Source organism: Schistocerca gregaria, chromosome 8, assembly GCF_023897955.1.
Source record: "Schistocerca gregaria isolate iqSchGreg1 chromosome 8, iqSchGreg1.2, whole genome shotgun sequence".
NCBI lineage: Eukaryota > Metazoa > Arthropoda > Insecta > Orthoptera > Acrididae > Schistocerca > Schistocerca gregaria.
In genome coordinates, this window is record NC_064927.1 from 410209362 (window position 1) to 410227327 (window position 17966).

Here is a 17966-nt window from a genome sequence, read left to right on the forward strand (position 1 = left end):
AGGGGCAGTTCTGTCATTTGACTTACAGCTGCGGGGAAACCTGCAAAAATTCTAGCCAGAACTGTTGGTGTTTCCATCTGTTGGACTCTTCTCACCATGTGCAGTAGGACCTGCTGTCTCACAGTCCATTCTGACTGTCCTCGTATTTGGACCTCTCCTGGGTGGTCACCATCTTACTTCTGAAGGTGACTAGTATGGTCCGCGCAGTTTGGTCGAACTGCTCTGGTCGTTGATTGTCGTCATCTGCGCTGTTCCACTGACGACCGTCATCTTAGTCGTCTCCTTGTTTGTCGTTTCAGGCCGACCCTGGCCGTCGTCCGGTAGGAGAGTCTGTGTCTCCTGAGCATTGCCTTCCGTCTGCGAGGCCGCCGTAACGTCCGTTTGTGCTCCCATGTACCCCTGACTACACTTGCGGCCAACGGTAGTGGGCCTGCCTCAGCAGTAGGCGGGCCTCTTCCATCTTCGCGTGGAGCACCATCCTAGAACTGGACTCGACCTCCAGTAGGCACGTGAGTCGTCCTTCCCGCAGATGGTTGGTGCGCCACCTTCTCCAGCTGCGGCGTCTCAGACTTCTCAGTGGTCCGACGCTGAATGCCTCCGCTCCGCCATGCGCAGCCATCTTCCCCCTCCACCACTTTCACTATAGTTGAATCCATGAACGATGGCGGCTCCCACAGGACCACACAGTGCAGAGGCACAGATGGGAATTGCAAACAATAGCTGTGGTACGCGTATAGAAACGTGGACGCCAAACAGTTTGTGAGCTTGTGTTTAAGGGGTAGTGGCAGCAGAGAAATATATTTGGTGATTTTTTATTCACTTTGTTGCGATTTGTCAAAGTTAAACTCCCACCATCAATTACTACAAATGTCAGATAGTCGGATCGAAGGGAATGAGTCATGCAATGTCGTCCGGCACAGCAAGTTGTGATGCTTCGTCCGAAGCATCTACACTGGTGTTCAGGTGAGATATCATATACAATAGACATATGGTTGTTGTTGTTGTTGTCGTCTTCAGTCCTGAGACTGGTTTGATGCAGCTCTCCATGCTAATCTATCATGTGCAAGCTCCTTCATCTCCCAGTACCTACTGCAGCCTACATGCTCCTGAATCTGCTTAGTGTATTCATCTCTTGGTCGCCCTCTACGATTTTTACCCTCCATGCTGTCCTCCAATACTAAATTGGTGATCTCTAGATGCCTCAGAACATGTCCTACCAACCGGTCCCTTCCTCTAGTCAAGTTGTGCCACAAACCACACTTCTCCCCACTCCTATTCAATACCTCCTCATTAGTTATGTGATCTACCCATCTAATCTTCAGCATTCTTCTGTAGCACCACATTTTGCAAGCTTCTATTCTCTTCTTGTCCACACTATTTATCGTTCATGTTTCACTTCCATACATGGCTACACTCCATACAAATACTTTAGAAACGACTTCCTGACACTTAAATCTATACTCGATGTTAACAAATTTCTCTTCTTCAGAAACACTTTCCTTGCCATTGCCAGTCTACATTTTATAACCTCTCTACTTCGACCATCATCAATTATTTTTCTCCCCAAATAGCAAAACTCCTTTACTACTTTAAGTGTCTCATTTTCCAATCAAATTCCCTCAGCATCACCCAACTTAATTCGACTACATACCATTATGCTCGTTTTGCTTTTGTTGATGTTCATCTTATATCCTCCTTTCAAGACACTGTCCATTCCGTTCAACAGCTCTTCCAAGCCCTTTGCTGTCTCTGACATAATTACAATGTCATCGGCGAACCTCAATGTTTTTATTTCGTCTCCATGGATTTTAATTCCTACTCCGAATTTTTCTTTTGTTCTTTTACTGCTTGTTCAATATACAGATTGCATAACATTGGGGAGAGGCTACAACCCTGTCTCACTCCCTTTCCAACCATTGCTTCCCTTTCATGGCTCTCGACCCTTATAACTGCCATCTGGTTTCTGTACAAATTGTAAATAGCCTTTCGCTCCGTGTATTTTACCCCTGCCACCTTTAGAATTTGAAAGAGAGTATTCCAGTTAACATATGGTAACGTATTTTATTCAGATATCGGCTACAATTGTAATCTATGTGGGATACAGGACGATATTTTACTGTCTCAACTCTTTACTTGAGGTTTACATGGCGTTTATGTAGAGCGAGGCACCAAGGGGCTATCATAATAGTGAAACAGTCATTCTCGTTACCCTCTATTATAGCTTGTGATCACTTGAGACGGACAGTGCAGTTGCACACTTGCGTGGCATGGACAGTATCAATCAGCTCTTAAGAGATATTTGGCCAGTATCAATCAGCTCTTAAGGGATATTTGGCCATTCTTCCATGAGTGCAATATCCAGCTCTGCAACCATTGTGGGAGGTGCTGGTCTGGCTGCCATGCCTCTGCCAAGTGCATCCCCGATATGGTCAATTGGGCTTAAGTCCAGTGAACAAGCTAGTCACTCCATTCATTCAATTTCCTCAGCTTCAAGCATGTTGTCCACCAGTGCAGTTCTGTGGGGACGAACGTTATCGTCCACCAGAAGTAACCCATCTCCTACGGCACCAGCGTAGAGCACAACAAAAGGTAGAAGAGACTCGTCTCTATACCTCTGAGCAGTCAAAGTGTCATCCTGAACGACATAGAGGTCCGTACGTCCGCCAATAGTGTCTCCTGCCCACACCATACGTCCACCACCATGGTATGGTGATGTTTCCTGCACATAAATAGGATTTTTCCGAGTTCCACCTTCTCTTCAGATGAGGGAATGACGACTGTCCGGCTTAACACAATATCTTCTCATCTGTGAGCAGCATCTGGCATCATTCATTATGACTCCAATACTGATGTTCCTCCGCCCAATTTCTGCGGGCTAAACGGTGTCGTGGATTCAATGGGACACACACCATAGGCCTCTGTGGATAGAGGCCACATTACCGAAGGCGATTTCGGACTGTCTATGTTGATATTGCGCTTCCTGTTGCTGACTGGAAGGTGCGTTGTAGCTGTGCTGCATTCAGCCTCATGTCTCGACGGATTGTTAACCGTAGATAACGGTCATCCCTTGCTGCTGTTACCAGTGGACGACCTTGGCTTTGCCTTCATTTAAAAGTTCCTGTTGTCTGAAAACGCGTCCAGGTCCTGGAAATTACACTTTGGGACACTCCAATAGCTGCAGCCACCTTCCTATGTGTCTGTCCCACTTCCAACCGTTCTATGGTTCTCCGTGCCATAGCTTCTGGCAAGTCACATTGTTGTTGCTACCTGCTCACTACACTGCTTGTGTAATTCGTTTGGTAGAGCAAACACAAGTCAACACCAACCCCCTCTGCACCAATTTTCCGTTATTACCACTATCCCGGTGACCGTAATGTTGTTGTCTCCACTCCATAGAACCAACAGAAGGACGTTCAGCCATTTCAGTTCATTCTGCCGATGACAATACTTTGGAACCTAGATGTTTCAACTGATCCCCTAATTCTTTTAACCAGTGTATGTACAGAGAAGTACATGCTTGTGTCCAATGACAAAATTAAAGTCTGCATATAATTATTTTCGTTGAATACCAAAAAATTGCTGTCATGTAAAGGCTTAACTACTTCCAACAAGGACATAGTCTACCACAAATTACAAAATTACATGTTATATGACATTCTGAATGAAATAATTTTAATACCATAAATTGTAAGTAATACTGGAATATTTTTCGTCTTTTGCGACTGTGACAAACGTCTTATTTATACCAGCCGCATTTCGCTTTTTTTAAAAACACCTTGACTAAAAAAAAAGTTGATATAGTATACATAAATACTAAAATTTACTGAGTGTTAGTGAAGTGCAATGAGCCAAAAGACGAACTTATTAGAGTGTGCCTGTCATACACAAAGAGCACTTCAAAATGGTTCAAATGGCTCTGAGTGCTTTGGGACTTAACTGCTATGGTCACCAGTCCCCTAGAACTTAAAACTACTTAAGCCTAATTAACCTAAGGACATCACACATATCCATGCCCGAGTCAGGATTTGAACCTGCGAACGTAGTGGTCGCGAGGCTCCAGACTGTAGCGCCTAGAACCACTCGGTGACTCCGGTCGGCAAACAGCAATTATTTGCTAAAATATAGATCAATCGAGACAAACGTTGAATATGATCTTGCAGCCGCAGCGATGCACAAAACTACGACAGGTAATCAACTGGCAGCATAAAAGCCAGCATACAAAACATGCCTCAAAATAAAGCCTTGTATTACAGTTTTAAAAGAGAGAATATATGTCAATATTGCTGGTAAAACTGAAACTGCGGCAGAGAAACTATAGAAAAAGAAAAGACAAGATGAATATTGTATGTGTGGCTGGCCTGTGGCAGTCGCACCGGCGGCCGCAAGTCATCTGCATCGCTGCAGTCCGTGTCCGTGCCTAAACTCCTCTGGTCTCAGAGTGATCAGCATGTGAGTGTGTTATCAATTAAAATTTCCCTCTCCGTATCCCCCTCCTGTAGCCGTTCTTCGTGTCGAACACATTCAGCCCATGCTGAAGGCGTTATGCTGTCAAGTGTTCCGTGCAAAAGTCTCTCTGTGTCAGCAATTTTAAATGTCGTGTTTCGTTCTGCGACATCTACTTTCACTTGTGCCCAAACGAGCCCTATCGGATTGTACTGCCAATAATATGGTGGCAAACGCAAAACTCTATGTCCATAGCCACGCGGTCTAAGACGCCTTGCCGCGATTCGCGCGGCTCCCCCGTTGACTGTTCTAGTTCTCCCTCGGACATGTGTGTGCATGTGCGTGTGTGTGTGTGTGTGTGTGTGTGTCTGTGTGTGTGTGTTGTCCTTAGCGCAAGTTAAAGTTAAATTAAGTAGTGTGTGAGCCTAGGGACCGATGACCTCAACAGTTTGGTCCTATAGGAATTTAGCATAAATTTCCATTTTCTGTGTCCATATTCCTGTGCGATACAATGGATTTCATAAACCATCACATAAGACTTACGAAGCCCTACAATTCAATCCGAGTTTGACTTGCAGTGTGCGGTATCTTCTCATTTGCAAGCCATAGGATGATATCGGCTTTTTTTGTCCTTGTTGTAGGAGCTTTGTCAACAACTGAGTGATAACTTGCGTTGTCCATAACAATCCCTGAGTTTGCTAGCAAGTAAGGGAGAAACTGTTTCCTAAAACATAATGCAAATATCTCTCATTTCATTTCATGATAATCACCTGAACTGCTCTTCTTTGCCCGGAATACTTATTTGTTTTCTGGAAGAATCTGGAAGAACCAGCGTGAAGCACAATTATTAGTCCCACTTTACCAACTGATACTTTAAAACTACCTGAACCATCACTCAGTTTCCAACACACTTTCCTTGAACAATTCTGGTTTACCCATGTTTCATCCAAGTAAAAAATGTTCTGGCTGTCAGATTCGCTTATTTCAAGAATGCTTCTTAAAAGCTGTGCCCTTGAAGCAGCGATGTCACACCATTCAATTAAAAGATGCTGCCGAACCTTTCGGGATGTAAGGTCGTGGTCCAAGACACTCTTCTGTTCCTGACGTTTCGTCCAGGATTGTGCTGGACGTCCTCAGAGGCGCTCCTACGCTGAGTCTCGACTCTGAGGATGTGCAGCGCAGTCCTGGACAAAACGTCAGGAACAGAAGAGTGTCTTGGACCACGACCTTACATCCTGAAAGGTTCACCAGCAGCAATGTCATCCGGTCATGAAAGCCTTCATTCTATGATTCGATTAAAAATGTTCGTCCGTCATTTGTATTACATATTTGGACCCAATGTATTTCAGTATTCTTTGCATTGACGTAACACTGCCTTTAAAATTTATAGTTTCACGCATTTTCAACGTAATTTTCTTAACAGTAGGAAATTCGCCTGCATTGTACAGATTTAGCACAACTCGCCTTACGACATCTTTCTCAAAATACTCTAAATGATTCCCTGGCGATCTGAAAACTGGGCTTCCACTTGTATGGACAGATAAATTACGTTCACCAGCAATCCGCTGAACAGTTCTCAAGCTTACACCACTGGCTTCTGTTGTGCGTTCCTGAAATCTGGCAACATCTGTGGTGGGTCCACCGTTTTCTGCTTCGCGCTTGAAGAAAGCGTGTATCCTATAAATTATGTCACTCGCTTGCTTCTGGAGAGTTTGTCGCTTAGCGCCACCATTAGCCATGACAAATAGCAACAAACTGGATAAAAATTCACCGAATATGGTTCAAATGGCTCTGAGCACTATGGGACTTAACATCTGAGGTCATCAGTACCTTAGAACTTAGAACTACTTAAACCTAACAAACCTAAGGACATCACACACATCCATGCCCCAGGCAGGATTCGAACCTGCGACCGTAGTGGTCGCGCGGTTCCAGACTGTAGAGCCAGACTGAAGCGCCTAGAACCGCTCGGCTATTACGACCGGCATTCACCGAATAACTGCCACAACAACGTTTAACACTCGCACTGGGCAAGAGGTTCTCAGCTGAACGCCCATCGCTCTGGCGCCGACTACAATATCAATTTCATACTCACTTAAATCTTGATAACCTGCCGTTGTAGCAGAAGTAATCGATCTAATAACTGCACCAGACACTTGTTGTCATATGAAGACGTCGCCGACCGCAGCGTCGTATTCTGCATGTTTACATATCTCTGTATTTGAATATGCATGCCTATACCAGTTTCTTTGGCGCTTCAGTGCATTTTATCATAAGAGGCATTATCCAATTTGAAATATCTTCTGCAGTGTGTTTTTCTTCAGATTCACTCTGAACATTCACTCTAGAATGTACAGCTTAAAGGGCTCTTAAAGTCTATAAAATGTGGCGTGAATGCATACAAACTAATATTAATGTTTGTTCACCTGTTACTGGCTATCAGTTCAGTAGAGTACTACAGATTTGTTCCCTTATAATAAGACCTTTCTTACACGAGATTCATAATACATCATTAACTGAAGGCATTTTTCCAGAGAGACCGAAAAATGCTGTTGTTAAACCACTCTTTAAGAAATGTGATAAGAGCAAGGTCAATAACAACCAACCTCTTTCACTGCTAACATTTTCTAAAACTTTTGAGAAGGTTATGTATTCTAGAATGGTACCTCACCTAATTAACAATAATATCCTCAGCAAATCACTGTTTGGGTTGCTGAACAGTTTCTCTACTGAGAATGCTATTTATATATTAAGTCACCAAGTTTTTACAATCATTGAGTAATGAAATAGGGCCAGCTGGTATTTTCTTTGACCTATCTAAGGCATTTGACTGTATGAATCTAAATACTCTCCTAGATAAATTGAAGTTTTATGAGATTTGTGGTATAGGTAACCACCTGATAGTGTTCACTCTCTGTATTGTATCCCTGCCATCTTCTGAATTTGAAAGAGAATTTTCCAATCAACATTGTCGAATGCTTTCTCTAAGTCTACAAATGTTATAAATGTAGGTTTGCCTTTCTTCAACCTATCTTCTAAGATAAGTTACAGTATCAGTATTTGCCTTGCGTGTTCCTACATTTCTCTGGAATCCAACCTGTTCTTCCCCGAGACTGGTTTCTACCAGTTTTTCCATTCTTCTATGAAGAATTCATGTCACTATTTTGCAACCATGACTTATTAAACCGTTAGTTCGGTAATTTTGACGCCTGTCATCTGCTGCTTTCTTTGGAATTGGAATATTACATTCATCCTTAAATCTTTTAACGAGAAAAAAATTAAATATTTTTATTATGTGAAAATGTGAATGGATGAAAAAATGAAAATGGGGGAGAAATGGCTTTAAATGTTTATGTTATTTACTCTTTCAGTACCAACTTTGTTGTAGAAACCCTTATTTACATGTGGTAATAAAATTTCATTTAGACAGAATTAAGCACATTTAAAATAAGTGAACCTTAGAAACCCTCTTATGCTGATAAATTCAAACTAACTGATTAATGACATTTATTTGAAACTTATTTAAATTAATTTTTTTTACGTATTTCGGCCTTGACACATTTTCTAGATGCAGTGGATTTTTTAAATATTTACTGACTTCTTTCCCAGCATTAGCTATGGAACACAAGACTGTCTCTGTTAGCATAAAATGGTTAAATATTGCCAAGCCGATCTGAACGTTTAATTATCATTGACAAAAGACACCTCACTATACATTTAAGTTATTTACTTTAGAAATGGACAGAACCAACAGTTTAACAACTTCAATGTTAATTATCCGCCTATGAATGCACAAATATAAAACCAGTAATAAATTCAGTCAGCCTCAGGATCGCTGTAAAAGAAAAATATTTCGTAATTCACTGCTAATTTTACCTGCTCCCGATTTACGGGTTTGGTTAATTTTATAGTGGAACAATTTTTTAAATGTGCCGCAGCTGCAAATCGTTCGGTCGCAGCACAGCCCAGCAACACCAACGATAATCGCTAAAAGTGCTGAAAATTCTTTAAAGAAATATTATAGATGACATCGGCAAGCTAATTTACTTTAGTAATACACAATTTTGATAAATTATAATGTATTTAGAGCATAACAATAATTTAAATAACACACCTGTACAATTTCTCCTCTAATGGCGGCTAAAGATAGATACAGACAAACGAAGTCTACTCATTCATATAATGCTACATCACAGGTTCCTCTCTCTCTCAGCTCTAGAGGAAGACCACAAAGAATACACATTATGAAGCGCTTTTTATACTACTGCTGATTTTGAATCTCTCTTTGTAATCTTACAACATTATTTTCCTCTGTGGCTATATTTTACATTTTTTTATCGCAGATATTAACATATTTCGTAATTACATTATGAGTATAGAAATATTACAATCATAAATACATCGAGAATATTATTACAGAAAATATTAAAATAATAACCAATGTCCTTTACACAAAATTAAATAACATGTTTTGTTAAACAATTACAGTACATTCGAATTGCTTCATAGCGGCGTACATAGTACATTTAAATGTCATTTCATTTTATTAATATTGTGTGTGCTGCCAGGGAACGTTACAATCTAACACTCTTCTGCCTGTCTCACACATGTTGCACACCAGATGGAAGAGTTCATGGCTGGATCTCCCACGGCTATCAGTAGTGTATATATATTACTGACCATCTACCGATATATTCCACAATATGTTCACAGATCTACTGAAATTTGATTTTTATTTCGCCGACTGGTTGGACTGTAGGGTCTCTGGTAAAAATTGCACATCTAACTCATCACAGCTCTTAGGGCAAACTGTTTATTTTGACGACTGGCTGTGTTGTTTAAACCAGATTGTGTAAATGGGTTCGAAAGCGACAGATATATATTTAATTTAGAATTGGAAGTCTGTAGGGCTTTGGTAGCCAGCCTTATGATGACTAAAATCAAAGGAGAATAGTAACTACCAGAAGAAAACCGAGCAATGCAGTCGTCTGTTTTGAAAACATCAGGAAATGTATCCATAAGAAAATAAACTTCAGTTATTAAAGAAATTAAATATATTTCGGTTGAACTATAGGAAGAAACTGAAAAGAATTACCAGTGTAACAATAAGCAGATCAGCAGCTGGTGAGCTACTTCAGCTAATCCTTTGGTACTCTGACACCATCAAGTTTTTGCAAGGGCAAGGAATGCATTGTGCCTTAAACTAATATAACAGTAAAGACATACATATTTCATTTTTATCTACATTTAATGTTTCAGTCTGTGTAAAATATAGGGTTACCGTAGTATTTTAAGGAAATGCACGATACAATGGTAAAAAATGTAGCTTGTTAGACAAAAATGCAGGACATCATTGCTCAAAGCAAAAGTAATGTAATGTTATAATTTAAATGCTATGTATACTGTGTGTTCTTTAAATAAGTACCGTTTTCAAATAAAACAATTAGACTTTTCTTGGAGGATTTAGTTTTACATGAAAGCCTGTACTATAATGTACTTTTCCAAATGATTCCCACCAGTATTAGGGCACTTATCATATTATACAACCAGCAATTCGTCGCTTGTTTGTGTGTCAGTTAAGCATCAGGGACACATGCAGAACCATGGTAACCATATGGTGCGACAACAAAGAGTGCACGTTGTGGTTACTCTGGTTCAAAGTGTATCCTTAATGCTTAATTTCTGTATCTCATCTGAATGAGTCACAATATATCACTGGTAGCTGTTGATGTGTTTTATAATATGCCATGTAGTACACATTTGCCTGTAGTTATCAACTGAAGACATAAAGTCTCTAAACGAGTCCATGAACATATTGTGGCACTTATTTGTAAAAGTCCATCTTGATCACACAAACTTTTACATTTCACTGTTACTGGTTTCGGCTAATGCGATCTTCAGATGTGTTGCAAATAAAATTTATTTGTAACACATCTAAAGACAGCAGTAGCTGAAATTGGTAACAGTGAAATGAAAATATTTGTGTGATCAAGATGGACCTTTAGAAATAAAATTCATCTGTTGCATGATACAAGTACCATAATGGAAAAGTCGTATTGTTTTTTGCTTTGTAAGTAACTTCCCGATTATCTTTATACATGATTTTCAGTACTTAACGACTCTGTATTGTGTATTTTTCGTCAGTAACATGTACATGTTGTTCAGTTTTGTCTGTTTGGTATAATCCCTGGATAATGGATGAAAACCGAAACCGGTCGGAATAAAGATGCAAACTTCAATACAGAGAAGTTAACATGCATCTTCTAAAACAAAACGATTGAGTTTTGAAAATAACACACACCATTTATCTAAATATTTCCAACATTCGCCATACAGCGAAACAGCCTTCTGCTCAAAATTGTCAACTTCTTTATCAAGTCCCTCCTCCCTAGAATCTTGCGTCCGGCCATCCTGATTTAGGTTTTCCATGATTTCCCTAACTCGCTCCAGGCAAATGCTGGGATGGTTCCTTTGAAAGGGCACAGCCAGCTTCCTTCCCTGTCCTGCCCTAGTCCGATGAGACCGATGACCTCGCTGTCTGGTCTCCTCCCCCACAACAACTCAACCCAACCTCCCTAGAACTTACCAGTGCTTTTTTTCTTTTTTTTGTCATCAGTGACACGACATTGCTCTCCACTTTGTTCTTAAGGAGAGAGTACACATTATATTATATTACAGTCATCTCAGCAGTGGATTTTGTTCACTCTCGAGTCATTTTATCCCATTATAAAACACATCCATTGATGAGTGTATGGGACATAAATAAACCTTACTCAGACTGTTTTCAGATAATACCTTTTGAAGTTTAGGATCATTGGATGTAGACAAAAAGCAAATTTTTAAAGCCTTTTACACTTCAGTTATTATGTCAAGTGCAGGGGACAGAGATAACCACCTGATTTTAGTAACTAAGAAGCTGTTTGTAACTAATTTCTACACATTCACAATAATGCTTGAATTCCTCGGTTCTTCAGTATACAGGTATATAGAAAAGCAGTTGTGGCAGCTTGAGAACTGTACAGTTTAAATCTACACAAAACTATCCAAGCAGTCCTGAATGGCACTGTTAAGGATGTGAGCTTTTCAATTCCCCCCCCCCCCCCCTGCCCAACTAAATTTTCATTAGTCGTGTATAATAATAGTTTGTTGAATACATTTTTACCCTTTACTCAACTTATGCAGCCAAAATTTGTGTTCGCATTATCAGCTCCAAATGCTCCAAATTTCCTTTCCTGTTCCTTACCCTACTTAAGTATCTCAAACATATGGTATCACTGTAGACACCTGAAGATTGACCAGGAAATCATACACAACTGAATATTACAGCGATATATATTGTGTCTTTAGTGAGTTCTTGGTATGCTTTTGAGTGTGTTCTTTTGTGGCCTTCCGACGTTATACTGAGTAAACTTCGCCTGTATTAAAACGGTTTCTTAACAATCTGTATGCATCTTCGTTTTGCATTAGTACATCGCCCACAAAATCCTACATTGGTGACACAAGTAGGAGCACGAAAAATGCCGAATCGGCTTGTAAATGCCAAATTTAATGAACGAGATATAGCAAACACCACACCTAGCATCTTGCTGCAAGAATCTCAACTTTGAGGAGTTATGGCTTTATTTCCATCAAATTACCAATAGTCCTATGTCCTTGATCAGAACCCTCACGGAATTGGTTTTACGAGAGCACTCAGAATATCTCAACAACTCATTGTCAGACTTTTTTAACACAGATTCAGACCTAAGTGTGCTTCTGACAAATCATTTGCACCTCAACAGTATGGTGGCTCCACCACATCTTATAGCGTCAAACAATTCAGTAATCGTGGCTTATGGCAGGAAGACCATGAAATTAGCCATTGGCTTCAATAAAACAATTCGAGTGAAATTGTTTGGTAGTGCATGTCAGTGAACCCATTTTGTGGATGGCTCTTATTTTGCACCATTTCAGATTGGTTGTGGACCTCAACAGTGGAACACTGCAAACAACTGTATAGATGGCAACTACAGAGATTTGAGTTATATTATGAACGAGTTTCCTGGCATTGCATCAGTGGCAGATGCAAAGTGTGGGGTTCAGCACAACGCAATGCCCTTCATCTGCACCTCTGCAGGTCCACTGGGGGCAGCCAAACCCTCAGAGCACGTACCTGACAAGTTCACAGTGGCAAAGAACGACACAGAGAAGCGAATTTAGGAAAGAGTGATGAGGCCATCTGACAGCCAGTGGGCTTCTCCGTCACAAGTGGTACAAAAACTCAATGGCACATGGCGATTATGTGGCGACTACTGTGCGCTAAACTCCAGAACGATAAATGGCATTCATCTGATAACACACATCATGAATTTCAACAACACCATGACAACAACTAAAGCTTTTGGCGTCACTGACTGCACCCAGTCTTATTTGAAAATTCTTGTGGTACTGACTGACATTGAAAACATGGCCATCACCACACCATTTGGATTATTTGAGTACCGCCTTATACTATAGGTATTAAAGAACGCTGCCCAAACTTGGTATCGCTTCATCCATCAAGTGCCCAGGAGCCTCGAATTCCAATTTTGTTTTGTGGATGACACCATGGTTTTTTCAGAGTCCATTACTCTGTACAGATCCACCTGCGCCAGGTTTCTCAGCGTTTCTAGGAACAAGGAGTGGTAGACAACTAAGAGAAATGTGTATTTTGTAATAGCTGTGTAATATTTGTAGGCTTTGAAGTTTTGCCATCAGGCATCACACCCTTGTCAGAATGCATGATGGCTATTATAATATAATAAAAAGTATATATAATAAAAATGTTTAGGTATAGGGAAATAATGATATTAATTTTTCGGCACTCAGCACAATAAACTTAGCTATGTCTGTAAATGGGTTCATATTAGTTCATATTAGTTCTGCATGAACGAAATAATCTTTCTCTTGCTGTAGATTTATCCTTGCCAATTAATAATACTACGTCCGATCGGCATATCCAACTTCCAAATCTTGATGTAGTCCATACTATAGTAATCAGATCTTCGTGATAACTCTGAAGTACACAGGTGGGCTTCTTCAATCCTTCTATATTACAGTACCACTTGGAATAATAACTCAATTTTTCACTAATGGAATACGAATATATTATTTTTTCTGCACACATCAAAAATACAAACTTTTCACTTATGCTCATAACCGAAATGGCTACCGCCGATTACTCTCTAAAATAATGTGCGTCTACCATCATACATTAGCAGAGAGCGAGTCCTTCCTCTTACCGAGGCACAGGAAGAACATGTTATGTTTTTTTAACATTTGAAAATCAAGAATACATGACGGTAGGCACAGGCTCTGCCCTGGGCTACCACTTCACTTTTTCTCTTTTTGCCTTTATAGAAAACGAAAACATAAAAGCAAGAAATACAAAAAGTACATCACATTATCCACAACGTATCTCTGTCTAAAACTTACTAACGTTTCCGAAGGTTTCGGGGGATACTAAGCTATTCACCATTGGCACCTGCTCCATATCACAGCATTGCTAGTGCCACTGGCCGCACTCGAAAGAGGAGTAGCCAATTCAAGTGAAGCCTGCCAGACTGTAGCCAGGCTCATGTTTCATTTTCATTACACTCAGTAACTTGATCCATGGTACACTAGGGTCTTATCATTTATTGCAAGAGGAACGCAAAATTGAGAATAATTATCCATAGAAGTGAGTTATCATTACTGATGTTACCCCTTCATCTCATTAGTTCTGATGTGTATGTTGTACACAGAGGCTCACATTAGTTGCTGAGACAGGTGAGGTGAGCTCACAGGAACCTCTGGGACACCAGCTGGCCGTAAGCCCTTTAGGCAGGGGAGAATGCTGGGACTTCGACCGGTTCACTGGCAGTTGAATCTGGCTCGGTCTTTGACCAGTTTAGTAGCTCTGTGGGCCTGGAACGCCATGAGTTCGTTTGCCGCCCTCTGATCTAGAGCATTTACAATTCTGAGACTCTAGGACAGATAACATCTCACTGTTGCGTGGGATGAGTAGAACTCCTCCTGTACGCTCTCTTTGTGGCGTGCTGCCTCCCTACCAGCCACTCAATCAAAACGTTGCTTACAGAAGATTTAGGAACGAAGGTGGGACCGCCGTGTGTTGGTCGGCGTTCACACGCTTTGGGAACGCGGACTTGCTATTGGGAGGCACTCGCGAGGCACTCTCCAAATTGCATAGAATAGACTAGAATGGGAGCAGTAATGGTGTAACAAGATTTACTACTTGAAGAACCAGGGACGCAGGCGCAGACTGGCTTAGAAGGCTGTTCTTGGCGGGCCTGCACCACGAAGGAGTAGAGACCACAAGTTTTCACGCATTCAGGTCGAGATCTTCTTATGTCAGATGTACATTCTGGCTAGAGGCTCCTTGTGAGGAGACTGGCGCAGTAGTGCAGATGGGACGCAGCATGCCAGAGTCCAACACCACCTGCAATTTTGTCTCACCTCAGTTTACCAATTTTATGCAAGTGTTGCAGAGATATGTGACTGAGTAACTCTTGCAAGATGATAGGTGCATATTTTGCAGGATAATTGATCAGTCACTTTGGAAGTGAAGTATTGGTCATGACTTGCTGTTTGGGATTCTCATTCTACACTCCTGGAAATGGAAAAAAGAACACATTGACACCGGTGTGTCAGACCCACCATACTTGCTCCGGACACTGCGAGAGGGCTGTACAAGCAATGATCACACGCACGGCACAGCGGACACACCAGGAACCGCGGTGTTGGCCGTCGAATGGCGCTAGCTGCGCAGCATTTGTGCATCGCCGCCGTCAGTGTCAGCCAGTTTGCCGTGGCATACGGAGCTCCATCGCAGTCTTTAACACTGGTAGCATGCCGCGACAGCGTGGACGTGAACCGTATGTGCAGTTGACGGACTTTGAGCGAGGGCGTATAGTGGGCATGCGGGAGGCCGGGTGGACGTACCGCCGAATTGCTCAACACGTAGGGCGTGAGGTCTCCACAGTACATCGATGTTGTCGCCAGTGGTCGGCGGAAGGTGCACGTGCCCGTCGACCTGGGACCGGACCGCAGCGACGCACGGATGCACGCCAAGACCGTAGGATCCTACGCAGTGCCGTAGGGGACCGCACCGCCACTTCCCAGCAAATTAGGGACACTGGTTGCTCCTGGGGTATCGGTGAGGACCATTCGCAGCCGTGTCCATGAAGCTGGGCTACGGTCCCGCACACCGTTAGGCCGTCTTCCGCTCACGCCCCAACATCGTGCAGCCCGCCTGCAGTGGTGTCACGACAGGCGTGAATGGAGGGACGAATGTAGACGTGTCGTCTTCAGCGATGAGAGTCGCTTCTGCCTTGGTGCCAATGATCGTCGTATGCGTGTTTGGCGCCGTGCAGGTGAGCGCCACAATCAGGACTGCATACGACCGAGGCACACAGGGCCAACACCCGGCATCATGGTGTGGGGAGCGATCTCTTACACTAGCCGTACACCTCTGGTGATCGTCGAGAGGACACTGAATAGTGCACGGTACATCCAAACCGTCATCGAACCCATTGTTCTACCATTCCTAGACCGGCAAGGGAACTTGCTGTTCGAACAGGACAACGCACGTCCGCATGTATCCCGTGCCACCCAACGTGCTCTAGAAGGTGTAAGTCAACTACCCTGGCCAGCAAGATCTCCGGATCTGTCCTCCATTGAGCATGTTTGGGACTGGATGAAGCGTCGTCTCACGCGGTCTGCACGTCCAGCACGAACGCTGGTCGAACTGAGGCGCCAGGTGGAAATGGCATGGCAAGCCGTTCCACAGGACTACATCCAGCATCTCTACGATCGTCTCCATGGGAGAATAGCAGCCTGCATTGCTGCGAAAGGTGGATATACACTGTACTAGTGCCGACATTGTGCATGCTCTATTGCCTGTGTCTATGTGCCTGTTGTTCTGTCAGTGTGATCATGTGATGTATCTGACCGCAGGAATGTGTCAATAAAGTTTCCCCTTCCTGGGACAATGAATTCACGGTGTTCTTATTTCAGTTTCCAGGAGTGTATTTGTCTCTCTCACTAACCTACTGACACAATCATTACAGTTAATTCATCATCACACTTAAATTCATTTTGGACAGATCGTCACATTCATTACCAATTCAGACATTATCTGTCCAGACTCATTCCACTCTTTTCTTCCTATGACCTGCTGTATATGTATTTCAGATTTTTGTATTCGCAATCATTTCCTCCAAGTAAAATTTTTGTCTAGTTGCTTGTTCTTGCACATTATTCACGATATCTGATCAATAAATTTATAATGGTTCTGATTCCTTGTCTCATTACAGTTGTCAATAATTCCCATTACTACTCGTAGAATTTTTTTTTATTTGTCACATATGGTTCATATGTTAGGGCATTCCTTCCCTTTGTTTCCTTGCACACACAGCATTACCATACATCTGGACCATAGTGAAGTGATTTTCATTTTGAGAGGGGATACTTGATCATATCAGAGGTACATGTGGTAGATTATAACCAATTTCAGGGGCACCTTGCATATGTAACAGCGACCTTTGCCTTCGGTCCTACTGGTAGGTAATCTCCTGATCGAGTCACTCAGATAATTTATATGTACTTTATGACAGCTGTTTTCAAAATGGTTCAAATGGCTCTAAGCTCTATGGGACTTAACATATGAGGCCATAAGTCCCCTAGAATTAGAACTACTCAAACCCAACTAACCGAGGACACCACACACATCCATGCTCAAGGCAGGATTTGAACCTGCAGCAGCACGGTTCCGGACTAAAGCGCCTAGAACTGCTAAGCCACAGCGGCCAGCACAGCTGTTTTAATTAAGGTTATGACTGTATAAACAAATAGTGGTTGTGAGCTTAATTTAAAAGTCCTGGGCTAAATCAGAACTTCATGGTATTATTTTACAAAAGTGGGAAGTAATTAGGCTTTAGTTACAGTGCATATTTTCCAATTTTATGTGTTCCTTACAGCTCTGAGGTCTCTTGTTCAAGTTGTTGTTATTTAGCATTGTTTTAATTGAAATTCCGGAGATTTTCATGTATTTTGTGTCTCTGTATATGGAAGTTGCCAGCATTTATGGGGTTAAAATATTGATTTATATGTGGTATACAACGGTAAGGCCACGAGTAAGATGACTGGAGTGCTGGAATTACTACACAGTGTGGGGTGTATTGCTTGCACATTAATGCCATAACATGCCTACGGCATTCATGGCAGGTGCTAGTCACAGGGCAGTGGGTTGGTTCTACAGTACTTCATAAATGACACTTGGCAATAATTACCATTTTTCTCATTACCATTTTTCAAGCGAGTTGTATATAATGTATGCCACTGTCTGGCAGTTTAGAGACTCACTTGAAGGGAAAAATTTGTTCATCTACCCTAACCACACTCTTTTAATGGCACTTTTCGTTAAAGGAATCTCCAATGGATCCTTTAGACAATGCAGACTTATAGAGCTCATGTCAAAACGTACAATAGACGTGCGTCACATTAAT